Source organism: Ursus arctos, unplaced genomic scaffold, assembly GCF_023065955.2.
Source record: "Ursus arctos isolate Adak ecotype North America unplaced genomic scaffold, UrsArc2.0 scaffold_3, whole genome shotgun sequence".
NCBI classification, from domain to species: Eukaryota; Metazoa; Chordata; class Mammalia; order Carnivora; family Ursidae; genus Ursus; species Ursus arctos.
The window spans coordinates 34737566-34752230 of record NW_026622985.1 but is presented as its reverse complement, the minus strand read 5'-3'; the positions used below and the strand labels follow the sequence as shown (position 1 = coordinate 34752230).

Here is a 14665-nt window from a genome sequence, read left to right as displayed (position 1 = left end):
TTGTCACCGATCATGATGTACATCTGTTGTTTATGTAGTCATTTGCAAACTGAAGAGTTAGCAGCAAAGTTTGTACTGTATGTAATTATTCACAGCTAATCTAATGTGATAAAGTGAAATTTGAACTGTGTTATTTAACTGAACTGTGGTAACTGAAATCCATGCATATTTGAACCATGAAAACTGAGATTGCCTACAATTGCTGTTGGTCTAACTGGTTAGCCATTTAAGAAAAGATAAAATCATATTTGGACCTCCCTTTCACATTGGGATGAATGTCACCATAGATCAGAGTCCTAAACATAATAAAATGAAAACCACACATAAGCTAGAAGTATAGATTAATTCTTTTGTAACTTGAGTATAGAAATATTTTCTAATAATTACTCACTATATATAATGAGAAATGATTATGAACTCTGACTACATTAAAAATTTTCTCATTGTGAAAAATAACAAAAAAAGAAAGCAAAATCAAAGGACAAATTAAAAATTTTTAAAAAGATGTTTCCGTTTATATTATATATCACAAGTGTCTACAAATCAAAGGAGAAAAAGACCAGCACCTCTCTAAGAAAATGGGCAAAGAATATGAATAGAGCATTCAAGAAGAAATATTTTTTTCAAAATTGTCAGGCATATTATAAACTTCCCAGCTCCACATGTAATAAAAGAAATATGAATTTAAACTGTTCTGAAATACTACTTCTCATCTATCAGATTTGCAAAAATCCAGAAGTGGTAAATCTTATAAAACTGTAATTCTATATCACAACCAGGGTACTAATACTGACATAATCAAGATACATGACATTTCCATCATCACAAAGATCTTACATGTTGTCTTTTTATAGAACCATCCCTAATCCTTTAACCATGGGCAACCACTAATCTGCTCTATCTTATTCATTTGAAGAATGTTTTATGTATAGAGACAGGTCCAAGATGGCAGAGGAGTAGGAAACCTAAATTTCATCTGGTCCCAGGAATTCAGCTAGATAGCTATCAAACCATTCTGAACAACTACGAACTCAACAGGAGATTGAAGAAAAGAACAGCAGCAACTCTATGAACAGAAAAGCGACCACTTTCTGCAAGTCATATTCTATCCCTCCATTGTATTCAACCTTATTTTTTGTATATATGGAAGTTTTTCTTTCTTTAAAATTTTGGGATGCAGTTTCTTCTAACAGACCAAAATATACCGAAAATCTAGTGTATGGCTCTGTTCTATTCACCCGCCTGACCATATTCTTTTTTTTTTTCTTTTCTCCCCTCCCCCCCGCCATTTTGAATTCTTCTGATTTGCTTAGTGTATATTTCTCTGGGGTTGTTATTACACTTTTAGCATTTGTTCTCTCGTTCATCTATTCTCTGGAAAAAATGACAAACAAAAAAACTCACCTCAAAAAAAAAAAAAAAAAAACAAGAGGCAGTACTGACTGCCAGGGACCTAATCAATATGGACATTAGTAAGATGTCAGAACTAGAGTTCAGAATAACCATTATGAAGATACTAGCTGGGCTTGAAAAAAGCATAGAAGACACTAGAGAACCCCTTTCTGGAGAAATAAAATCTAACCAAGCTGAAATCAAAAAGGCTATTAATGAGGTGAAATAAAAAATGGAGACTCTAACTGCTAGGATAAATGAGGCAGAAGAGAGAATTAGTGATATAGAAGACCAAATGATGGAGAATAAAGAAGCTGAGAAAAAGAGAGATAAACAACTACTGGATCACGAGGGGAGAATTTGAGAGATAAGTGATACCACAAAGGGAAACAATATTAGAATAATTGGGATCCCAGAAGAAGAAGAAAGAGAGAGAGGGCAGAAGGTATACTGGAGCAAATTATAGTGGAGAACTTCCCTAATTTGGGGAAGGAAACAGGCATTAAAATCCAGGAGGCACAGAGAATCCCCCTCAACATCAATAAAAATAGGTCAACATCTTGACATCTAATAGTAAAAGTTACAAATCTCAGAGACAAAGAGAAAATCCTGAGAGCAGCTCAGGACAAGAGGTCTATAACCTATAATGGTAGAAACATTAGATTGGCAGCATACCTATACACAGAGACCTGGCAGGCCAGAAAGGACTGGCATAATATATTCAGGGCACTAAATGAGAAAAATATGAAGCCTAGAATACCTTATCCAGCTAGGAAGTCATTCAAAAATAGGAGAGATAAAAAGCTTCCAGGACAAACAGAAACAAAAAGAACCTGAGATCACCAAACCAGCCCTACAAGAAATATTGAAAGGGGTCCTCTAAGCCAAGAGAGAGCCTAAAAGTAACCTAGACCAGAAAGGAACAGAGACAATATACAGTAACAGTCACCTTACAGGCAATACAATGGCACTAAATTCATATCTTTCAATAGTTACCCTGAATGTAAATGGGCTAAATGCCCCAATCAAGAGACACAGGGTATCAGATTGGATAAAAAAAAAAAAAAAAAAAAAAAGACCCATTGATATACTGTCTGCAATGATATACTGATATACTGTCATTTTAGACCCAAAGACTCCTCCAGATTTAAAGTGAGAAGGTGGAAAACAATTTACCATGCTAATGAACATCAAAAGAAAGCTGAGGTGGCAATCCTTATATCAGACAAATTAGATTTTAAACCAAACACTATTATAAGAGATGAGGAAGGACACTATATCATACTTAAAGGGTCTATTCAACAAGAAGATTTAACAATTGTAAATATTTATGCCCCTATAATGGGAGCAGCCAATTATATAAGTCAGTTAATAACATAATCAAAGAAATACACTGACAACAATAAAATAATAGTAGGGGATATTAACATCCCCCTCACTGAAATGGACAGATCATCTAGGCAAAAGATCAACAAAGAAATAAGGGCTTTAAATGACACATTGGACCAGATGGACTTCACAGATATATTCAGAACATTCCATCACCCCAAAGCAGCAGAATACATATTCTTCTCTAGTGCACATGGAACATTTCCCAGAATAGATCACATACTGGGTCACAAATCAGGTCTCAACTGGTAGCAAAAATTGGGATTATTCCCTGCATATTTTCAGACCACAATGCTTTGAAACTCCAACTTAACCACAAGAAGAAAGTTGGAAAGAACTCAGATACATGGAGGCTAAAGAACATCCTACTAAAGAATGAATGGGTCAACCAGGAAATTAAAGAAGAATTTAAGAAATTCATGGAAACAAATGAAAATGAAAACACAACTGATCAAAATCTTTGAGATGCAGCAAAGGCAGTCCTAAGAGGAAAGTATATAGTGATACAAGCCTTTCTCAAGAAAAAAGAAAGGTCTCAAATACACAACCTAACCCCACACCTAAAGGAGCTGGAGAAAGAACAGCAAATAAAGCCTAAAGCACACAGGAGAAGCAAAATAATAAAGATCAGAGCAGAAATCAATGAAATAGAAACCAAAAGAACAGTAGAACAGATCAATGAAACTAGGAGCTGGTTCTCTGAAAGAATTACTAAGATTGATAAACCCCTGGCCGGACTTATCAAAAAGAAAAGAGAAAGGACCCAAATAAATAAAATCATGAATAAAAGAGGAGAGATCAACACCAAAGAAGTACAAACAATTATAAGAACATACTATGAGCAACTATATGCCAACAAATGAGACAATCTGGAAGAGATGGATGCATTCCTAGAGACATATAAACTACCAAAACCAGGAAGAAACAGAAAATCTGAACAAACCCATAATCAGCAAGGAAGTTGAAGCAGTCATCAAAAATCTCCCAACAAACAAGAGTCCATGGCCAGGTGGCTTCCCAGGAGAATTCTACCCAACATTTAAAGAAGAATTAATACCTGTTCTTCTGAAACTGCTCCAAAAAGTAGAAATGTAAGGAAAACTTCCAAACTCATTTTATGAGGCCAGGATTACCTTGATCCCACAACCAGACACAGACCCCACCAAAAAGGAGAATTATAGACCAATATCCCTGATGAACATGGATGGAAAAATTCTCACCAAAATACTAGCCAATAGGATCCAACAGTACATTAAAAGGATTATCCACCAAGACCAAGTGGGATTCATTCCTGGGGTGCAAGGTTGGTTCAACATCCACAAATCAATCAATGTGATACACTACATTAATAAAAGAAAGGACAAGAACCATATGATCCTCTCCATAAATGCAGAAAAAGCATTTGACAAAGTACAGCATCCTGTCTTGAATAAAACCCTCGACAGCATAGGGATAGAGGTTATATATCTCAATATCATAAAAACCATCTACAAAAAACCCACAGTGAATATTATTCTCAATGGGGAAAAACTGAGAGCTTTTCCCCTAAGGTCAGGAACATGGCAGGGATGTCCACTATCACCACTGCTGTTCAACATAGTACTAGAAGTCTTAGCCTCAGCAATCAGACAACAAAAAGAAATAAAAGGCATTCCAATCGACAAAGAAGAAGTCAAACTCTCACTCTTTGCAGATGATATGATACTTTAAGTGGAAAACCCAAAAGACTCCACCCCAAAACAGCTAGAACTCATACAGAAATTCAGTGAAGTGGCAGGATATTAAATCAATGCACAGAAATCAGTCACATTTCTATACACCAACAATAGGAGAGAAGAAAGAGAAATTAAGGAGTCAATCCCCTTTACAATTGCACCAAAAACCATAACATACCTAGGAATAAATCTAACCAAAGAGGCAAGGGATCTGTACTCTGAAAAATATAGAATACTCATGAAAAAAATTGAAGAAGACACAAAGAAATGGAAAAATGTCCCATATTCATGGACTGGAAGAACAAATATTGTTAAAATGTCTATGCTACCTAGAGCAATCTACACATTCAATGAAATCCCTATCAAAATACCATCAACTTTTTTCACAGAAATAGAACAAATAATCCTAAAATTTGTATGAAACCAGAAAAGACCCCAAATAGCCAGAGGAACATTGAAAAAGAAAACCAAAGCTGGTGGCATTACAATTCCAGACTTCAAGCTCTATTACAAGGCTGTAATCATCAAGACAATATGGTACTGGTACCAAAACAGACTCATTGATCAATGGAACAGAATAGAGAACTCAGAAATAGACTCTCAAGTAATCTTTGACAAAGCAGGAAAGAATATCCAATGGAAAAAAGACAGTCTCTTCAACAAATGGTGTTGGGAAAATTGGACAGCCACATGCAGAAGAATGAAACTGGACCATTTCCTTCACCATACACAAAAATAGACCCAAAATGGATGAAAGACCAAAATGTGAGACAGAAATCCATCAATTTCCTTGAGGAGAATACAGGTAGCAACCTCTTTGACCTCGGCCTCAGCAACTTCTTCCTAGACACATCACCAAAGGCAAGGGAAGCAAGGGCAAAAATAAACTATTGGGACTTCATCAAGATAAAAGCTTTTGCCCAGCCAAGGAAACAGTCAACAAAACCAAAAGACAACTTACAGAATGGGAGAAGATATTTGCAAATGACATACCAGATAAAGGGCTAGTATCCAAAATCTATAAAGAACTTATCAAACTCAACACCCAAGGAACAAATAATCCAATCAAGAAATGGGCAGAAGACATGAATAGACATTTCTGCAAAGAAGACATCCAAATGGCCAACAGACACATGAAAATATGCTCAACATCACTCGTCATCAGGAAAATACAAATCAAAACCACATTGAGATACCACCGCACACCAGTCAGAATGGCTAAAATTCACAAGTCAGGAAATGACAGATGTTGGCGAGGATACGGAGAAAGGGGAACCCTCTTACACTGCTGCAAGCTGGTGTAGCCACTCTGGAAAACAGTATGGAGGTTCCTCAAAAAGTTGAAAATAGAGCTACCCTATGACCCAGCAATTGCACTACTGGGTATTTACCCCAAAGATGCAAATGTAGGAATCTGAAGCGGCACTTGCACCCCAATGTTGATAGCAGCAATGTCCACAAAAGCTAAATTATGGAAAGAGCCCAGATAAATGGATAAAGAAGAGGTGATATATATATACAATGGAATATTATGCAGCTGTCAATAAAAATGAAATATTGCCATTTGCAACGATGTGGATGGAACTAGAGGGTATTATGCTAAGCAAAATAAGTCAACCAGAGAAAGACAATTATGATATGATCTCACTGATATGTGGAATTAAAAAAAAAAAAAAACAGAGGATCATAGGGGAAGAGGAAAAAATGAAACAAGATGAAACCAGAGAGGGAGACAAACCATAAGAGACTCTTAATCTCAGGAAACAAACTGAAGGTTGCTGGTGAGAAGGTGGGTGGGAGAGATGGGGTGGCTGGGTGATGGACACTGGGGAGGGTATATGCTGTGGTGAGCGCTGTGTATTGTACTGATGAATCACAGACCTATATCCCTGAAACAAATAATACATCATATGTTAATAATAAAAAATTTTTAAAAAGAATGTTATATGTATAAAATCATGCCATATGTACCTTTTTTTTCCTGAAGATTCATCCAAGTTTTTGCATGTATCAACAGCTTTTCCCCTTTTAATTGCTGAGCAGTATTCCATTATTATGGATGTACCACAGTTTGTTTAACCATTCACCCACTGAAGGACATCTGGATGGTTTCTAGTATGGTTTCCAATTCTGAGGTGTTATAAAGCTATTATAAGCATTTGCGTACAGATTTGTGTGTGTATGAACAGAGATTTTCATTTTCTGAGATAAATGTGCAGGAATTTTCTGGGTCTTCTGAAAATTACATACTTAGTTTTTAAAGAAACTGTCAAACTATTTTGGCAGAGTGCCATTTGCTATCCAACCAGCAATGTATATATCCACTCTGATAATTTGTCTTTTAACTGTTATATTTAGACTTTTAAAATGCCATGCATTTATTTACATATTAGGACTTAAGTCTGCCATTTAAATTTTTGTCTTCTGTTTGTTCTATTTTTTCTGCTTTTTAATGCTTTTCTAAGAGTTACTTTAACATTTTTTAGAATTCCCTTTTGATTATAGTGTTTTTGAATTATCTCTTTGTATGGCATTCTAGTGGTTGCTCTGGATATTATATTATGTATTCATCATTTATCACAGTATACTGGTGTTATCATTTTATCAGTTTAATTGAAATATAGAAACCTTACCTTTTGTACTTTTACCTTCACCCATTTATAATATAATGATCTTAAAATTTTCTTTTACATACATTTAGAATCACATCATATAATGTTATAATTGTGGTTCATGTCAAACATACTTTAAGAAATTCAAGAGAGGAAAAGCCTACTGCATTTACTCATATTGCTTATCATTTCTTTCATCCTTTCAGATTTTATAAGCTTCCTCCATTTATTATTCTTTTTCCATTTAGATCACTTCGTTTAGCCATTAATTTAGGATAGACTTACTTGGAACAAATTCTCTTACTTTAATCATCTAAAGATGTCCTGATTTCCCTTCCCTTCTGAAGGATATTTTCACTGGATACAGGATTATAAATTGATTGTTCTTTTCTTTTAGCACTTGAAAAATGCTGTGCCACTTTCTTCTAGCTTTGATTTTCTGGTGAGAAATTTGCTGCCACTCAAATTGTTTTTCTCCTATAGGAAATGTTTCTTTTTCTTGCTGCTTTCAACATTTTTTCTTTATCTAATTAGTTTTCAGAAGTATAATTATAATGTATCTTGGCATGGACTTCTTTGAGTTTATCTCATTGTGAATATTCTCAGATTCTTAATTCCGTAGATTTAGTTCTCTTGCTGAATTTGGGAAATTTTCAGCCATTATTTCACCTAGTATTTTTTTAATCCTGACCTCTTTCTTCTCTCCTTCCTCCACTCTAATGACATGTTAGTTTTTCTTATAATCCCACAGGTCCCCGAGGCTCTGTTCACTTTTATTTTTTAATTTACTGTCTGTCTGTTGTTAAGACTGATTAATTTGTATTGTTTTGTCTTCCAGTTAACTGATTCTTCCTTTTGTCCCTACCCATTCTGCTGTTAAGCCCATCCATTTAATTTTTTACATCAATTTTTGTATTTTTTTTAGTTCTAAAATTTTTATTTGGGTCTTTTTTATATCTTACAGGCTTTTCTTCCCCCTGAAATTTTCTATTTCTTACATTTGTTTCAAGTGTGTTTGTAATTGCTCGTTGAAGCATCTTTGTCAGGGATCCTTTAAAATCTTTGTTAGATAAGTCAGACAAGTCTAACATTTCTGCCATGTTTGTGGATGCATAATCATGTTTAAAAAGATACTGATAGCTATTTTTCAGTAATTGTAATATACTAGGAACAAGTCTAACACTTTATATGTATTGGTTTATTCCTAGAGCAGCTCTACAAAGTAGGTATTATTACCATTACCATTGTCCAGGTGAGAAGACCTTCTCCCCTCTAACTCTCAGTCTTTGACTTGGTGTTGTGGTCTAGGTTGGAAATAAAGAAGGTAACTACATAAATTGCCAAGAATGGAAAATAAGAGCATCATTTGTATTAAAATCTTACATTAAAAAAAAGTGTTTCATTGGAAGCAATGTTAAAAATTAATCAATATGGGGGCGCCTGGGTAGCGCAGTCGTTAAAGCGTCTGCCTTCGGCTCAGGGCGTGATCCCGGCGTTTCGGGATCGAGTCCCACATCGGGCTCCTCTGCTGGGAGCCTGCTTCTTCCTCTCCCACTCCCCCTGCTTGTGTTCCCTCTCTCGCTGGCTGTCTCTGTCAAATAAATAAATAAATAAAATCTTTTAATAAAAAAAAAATAAAATAAAAAAATAAAAATAAAAATTAATCAATAAATAACACATTAGTGAATATTGTGGTTCCTTTCCTAGCCTTCCCTCAAAAAAAGAAGAAAAAGAAAAAAGAAAAAAGAAAAAAAAAATCCCATTGTGGATTTGGATTGTAAAACAGATACATGTCTTTGGTTAGGTTGAAACCATTTTGAAAATCTATGGGTGAGCATTGATTGGCTAAAGTTAATCAGTAGTATGTCATATTTTTGCTAATTGGCTCAAGAAGGGATGTATGACTTATGTTAGCCCACTCATCTTAAAGTCCAGGACTTGTGCCTACAAGCTGAGGAAGGCAAATTCTTTTGTCTTCTGGATGGTATTTCCTGGAGCTGCAGGCTGTTAGCTAATTTAAGGAATAGGGACTGAGAATAAAGATAATAAAGAAGGTAACAGAAGAATAGAGAAGAGCCAAGAAAACAACAGAGAAAGGAAACAAAAACTCTGATCAGACTCAGGTGAATCTAGCTCTACCTCTAGAATTTTTAGTCAATGAGCCTATAAATTATCTTTGTAGTTTAAAAAAATTGTTAAGTGATCCCAAATGGCCCTAAGAACATAAGCTTTTATCTTAATGCTTTATTTAACAGACAATACCTCTACAAACTGCTTTTCAGTACCAGGAGGCGTAAGCATAAGTAACTGCCAAGTCTTATACCAGCTTGGCTGACAGAACTTCACTAAGAAAACATATAATGAGAAATTTATAATGTACTATATCTTTTCTTTTTTGCACTAATTTTGTGAGTACCTGTGTCTTATATTTTAAATTTTCTGTATTTTTACAAAGATAATAAATTCACATGGAAAAATTCAAATATGATGATACAATAAGTTCTGTCCCAACCCTGATATACAAGCTTGCAGTTGCTTTACATAGAGGCAATCACTGTTATTAAAAAATACTTTATACATATAAAAGCATATATAAAATTATGTCTATTTTGTATGCTGTGTGAATGATGACCAGCTTTACACACCATTCTGCTTCTTGTTTTATTTAACAATATATTTTGCAGGCATTCCATGTTAGGTACTTATTGTATCTCATTTTATGGATGTTAGGTTTGTTTTCAGTATTTGGTATTACAAAGAGTACTTCAGTAAATAGCCTTGTACATACTTCTTTGTAAATGCACTTATATGTATCCAGTATAAATTCCTAGAATTGATAACCATAGTATAAGTGCACTTTGAATTCTAATAGATATTGTAAAATTGCCCTCCAGAGATACTGTTCTTTTTCTATAAACTCTCCTCAATTCAATTATGCTGATATTTTAAAATCTGAAAGGTAGAGTACTGTATTTTCAATTTGCACTTATTTATTATGAGTGATATTAAGTGTTGTTTTACATGTTTATAAAATATCTTTAACTGCTTTCTTGAGAACTTTCTATCTATGTCCATCTTTTGCTTATTGATTTATAAGATCTCTTCATACACTACAGGATGAGCCATTGCTTGGTGTATGTGTTTATGGTTGATAATGTGGACTGGTTTACTTACCTCAATGCCTTCTCTTTTGCAACTATAGAAAACTAATAACTATGTTTCCAGACTACCTTATAGCTGTGCTTCTCTGATAAATTGGTATTACAGTTAGTGTGTTTGATGAGATTTGGGTGAAGGCAGTAACAGTGAATCTGTGTTCATTTTCCTGACATCTTGACTGGCTTTTTGCTCTTAAGTACAATTTTGGAAATGTGAGGTTTATGCACAGCATTGGCTATTCCTCATCTTCTTGATGAAAAGAGGCTGTTTTGGTGGTGGAGGCACTAGGATTCCATATTCCCAGGCCTGTTTCTTAATTCTGTGGTGGTGAGAGGAATTTGTGCTGGGATTCACAGGTAAACTTCTTGTTCCAGGGTCAATATGCTGGCTCTGTCTATTTAAAAGACAGTTTTGCAGCTTCCTGACTCTATCTCCCTGGTGCCTGAGTTCCAGCTACAGTTGTGCATTCTTGGTAGTTCCAAGTGGCAGTTTTGGAGGTAAAACTACTTCTGGTGGGACAATGCAACAGTGTTTTGGGGTAATTGCTGGAGATTCCAGCCTTCCGCTCATTCCTCCACCTTCTAATGGCATTGTAAACACATCCTTTACTTCATCAAATTGCTTTCTTCTTAATATTCGTCAAATAGTGTCTGTTTCTTGCCCTGAATCCTGATTGAGACAATGCTGCACAATCTCTTTCCCAGTTTGTCATTTATCTTTTGACAGTTGACAGTAATTTTTGTCAAAGAAAAAAAATTTAGATTATTGTGTAGTTAAATGTATAACTTTCAAAAATAACTTCTGGTGCTTGTGGCACACTTCAAGTTTTTTCTAATACTTTTTAAAAGCTGCTTTATTGTAGTTTACATGCCAAAAAATCTCTGTTTTATGTATATAATTCAATGACTTCTGATAAATTTACAGAGTTGTACAGCTATCGCTACAAACTAATTCTGGAACACTTGTATCACCCTGAAAAAGAACCGTATGCCTATTTGTAGACACTACTCCCTATAGTTTTGCAAACCACTACTCAACTTTCTATCTCCACAGATTTTCCTTGTCTGGATTTTTCACATAAATGGAATCATGCAGTATGTGGGATTTTGTAGTTGGTTTCTTTTACTTACTACACTGTTTTTGAGGTTCCTCCATGTTGTAACAGGTATTCATTTTCTAGTACTTTTATTGTTTCATTTTTTAACATGTAAATCTTTGGATATCTTAGAACTCTGTGTGTGTGGGCGGGTATGTGTCGGGGGTGGGGAAGAGAAGAGGAAAAAAGAGGGAAATAGGGGCACCAGGGTGGCTCAGTCAGTTAAGTATCTGCCTTCGGTTCAGGTCATGATCTCAGGGTCCTGGGATCAAGTCCTGCATTGGGCTCCCTGCTCAGTGGGTGGTCTGCTTCTCTTTCTCCCTCTGCCTCCTCTCCCCTGCTCATGCTCTATTTCGAATAAATAAATACAATCTTTAAAAAGAGAGAGAGAGAGAAAAATAACTAGCTGTATGTCCTTATACCATTTATCAAATAATCTATCTTTTGACCACTGCTTTAATTTGCTGCCTTTTCTAATTGTTAATAGGATGTTACCTAAAATTCCACCTAGTCTCAGCTGAGACATCATAACCATAAATGGTACAGAACACATATCTCCATATTCAAATAAAGGCCACCTATGTTAGGCCATCTATGCAGGTCTTTGGAAGACTTGTTCTCAGACCAGCTCTGCAACCCTTAGCTCATCACCTATGTTGAGATCATAAGAATAAGGTAATGACTGATCAAGGACTTTCTTGAACAAGGGTTCCTTTGAACAGAATTGTCAAAACTATTTGTGTTTCTAGTGCCCTCTTTGTGCAAGAGAGCCACTCATAAAGAGCAGAGTGTCAGCCATCAAGGGAAATGGAAACCTTACACCTATTTGGCTACTTGCTGTTACAGAATTTCATGGGCCTTTGTGCTGTGAGGAGAGCAGAATGAAGTATGGTGAGATGGTTCTTAGGAGATTTTGACCTAAGTCTATGGAGAGTATGAGGAAAGGTAATGGTGCTTGACTCTTGCCTTGAACACATTACATGTGAGAAGCTGGCTGCAGCTGGTGGTGACGAGAGAGTAGGAGACATAGTTATGGTAGGTGCTGCCTGTGTTGCCTGAGTTTGATGGGGCAAAGGTGCCGAGTTTTCTCATGAACCAAGCAAATGCCATAGAAGGTAGCTGGGCCAGAGCTCTTTTGAAAAACATCTATTTGTCAGGGTCAGGTGACCCAAATAGACAGCAGCTATGTGGTGTACATGGTAGGATATAGGAGATGGGGGGGGGGGGTTGTGTGAGCTGGAGCCATTATCATGTCTCTGCGAATTATTGTTACTTCTCTGACCTCATCTCCTACCACTTCCTTTTTCCTCCCATTTGTTCTGGTTTCAAATGCATCAGGCAAACATTCAACCCAGGCTCTTTGCACTTGCTAGTTGCTGTGCCTGGAAAACCTTCCCCAGATACCCAAAGGACTTATCTTTATGTTTTCTTCAAGTCTCTGCTTAAATATCCTTTTGTGGGAGGGCACCTGGGTGGCTCAGTCTGGCTCCCTGTTCAGTGGGGAGTCTGCTTCTCCCTCTGCCCTTCTACCCCACTTGTGTGTCTCTATCGTGCTCTCTCTCTCTCAAATAAATAAATAAATAAATAAAATCTTTTTAAAAAATCCTTTTTTGGACCACGTATTTAAAACCTTTCTATTTTAGCTCTCACTATCCTACTCATATCATTTATATTGCTCCACTATACTTATCACATTTAACCTTATATATATTTTCTTATTTGTTTTGTTTAGTGTCTATCTCCCCAAAGTAGAATATAAATCCCAGGAGGGGAGAGATTTTGCCTGTTTTGTTGAGTGCTACAACCCAGAACTTAAGAATGTGCTTGGCTCATGGTAGAGACTCAAAATATATTTATAAAATGCTGAATGAGTTAATTCAGGAGTGGAAGAAAAAATCTGATGGAATGAGCTAAAGACAGTAGTAGGATAAAAATAAATTTCCCTCCTACTTTGTCATTCTGATTACAGCTTGTTTAGTAAACCAATATAGAAACCAAAGTTCCATACACTTTTGAGGCTTTTTGAGGCTATTTGGACTCTAATATGTTCCATATAAGTAATTTTAACTGTTACAGTTCTATGATATCAGTTGAGTTCTGATAGGCTGATTCTGTTTCATTACTTTTTTTCTGATATTTTGGCCACATTTTTAATTTTAAAATATATTTGAGAATCAACTTAACTTCTTCCCTACATATGATATTAGCATTTTCTATAGGTAGCCTCAAATATGATTAATTTGGGCAAAATAACAAATTCATAACACTGCATTTTATTACACAAAAGGATTATCTTTTTTGTGTCTCTCTGTAGCCATTTAAATATTTCTTCATATAAATTTTGTCCATTTTTTTTTTTAGAGATTTTATTCATTTATTTGACAGAGCGCACAAGCAGGGGGAGCAGCAGAGGGAGAGAGAGAAACAGCCTCTCTGCTGAGCAGGGAGCCCAATGTGGGGCTTGAGCCGAAGACAGACACTTAACCGACTGAGCCACCCAGGCGCCCCAAATTTTGTCCATTTTTGCTACAGCTTATTTTTACATCTTTCATACATGGAAATCTTTGTATTACATTATATTTATTTAATGATTGCTAGTTAGACAGGAAAGGTATGCATTTTTTAACAGCTTTACCGAAATATTATATACCATAAAATTCACTCATTTAAGTACATAATTCAATACAGTCTCAAATTTGTACAGTCTCAATTCAGTACAGTCTCAAAATTGTGAAACCATCACCACAGACTAATTTTAGAATATTTTCATCACCCCAAAAAGAAGCCCAATGCTCATGAACAGTCCCTCTCTTACCCTTTCTATTCCTAGTGTGTTGAGTGATTTTACCATGAGACAGTTTTACCAAATACTTTCTCTGCATGATTTTTCTGCAGATTATTAGCATGTGGTTTCTGTCCTTTATTCTATTAATGTGGTGTATTACATTAACTGATTTTCATATGTAAATCCCACTTGGACATGGTGTATAATCCTTTATATGTGTTGAATTTGTTGATGATTTTTACATCAAGACTCACAGGAGATATTAGTTCATAGTTTTTCTTTTCATACTGACTTATCTGGTTTTGGTAACAGGGTAATACTGGCCTCATAGAATGAGTTGGTAAATTTTCCTTTCTCTCCCATTTTTTTCTGAATAGTTGTGAAAGAATGGTATTAAATTCTTCTTTAACTGTTCAACAGAATTCACCAGTAAGGTCTTGCACACCCAGGCTTTTCTTTGAGTGAAGTTTTAAAATTACCAATTCAATCCCTATAAATTATTTCACCATGATATTTT

The 14665-nt window shown here is 35.5% G+C and overlaps 1 protein-coding gene across 1 annotated transcript in view; it reads right to left on the bottom strand.

Annotated features, from left to right (window-relative positions):
• The window catches only part of GNGT1 (G protein subunit gamma transducin 1), a 118750-nt gene that overhangs the window by 79808 nt on the left and 24277 nt on the right, over positions 1-14665 (bottom strand). The gene's annotated exons all lie outside the window — the stretch shown is intronic.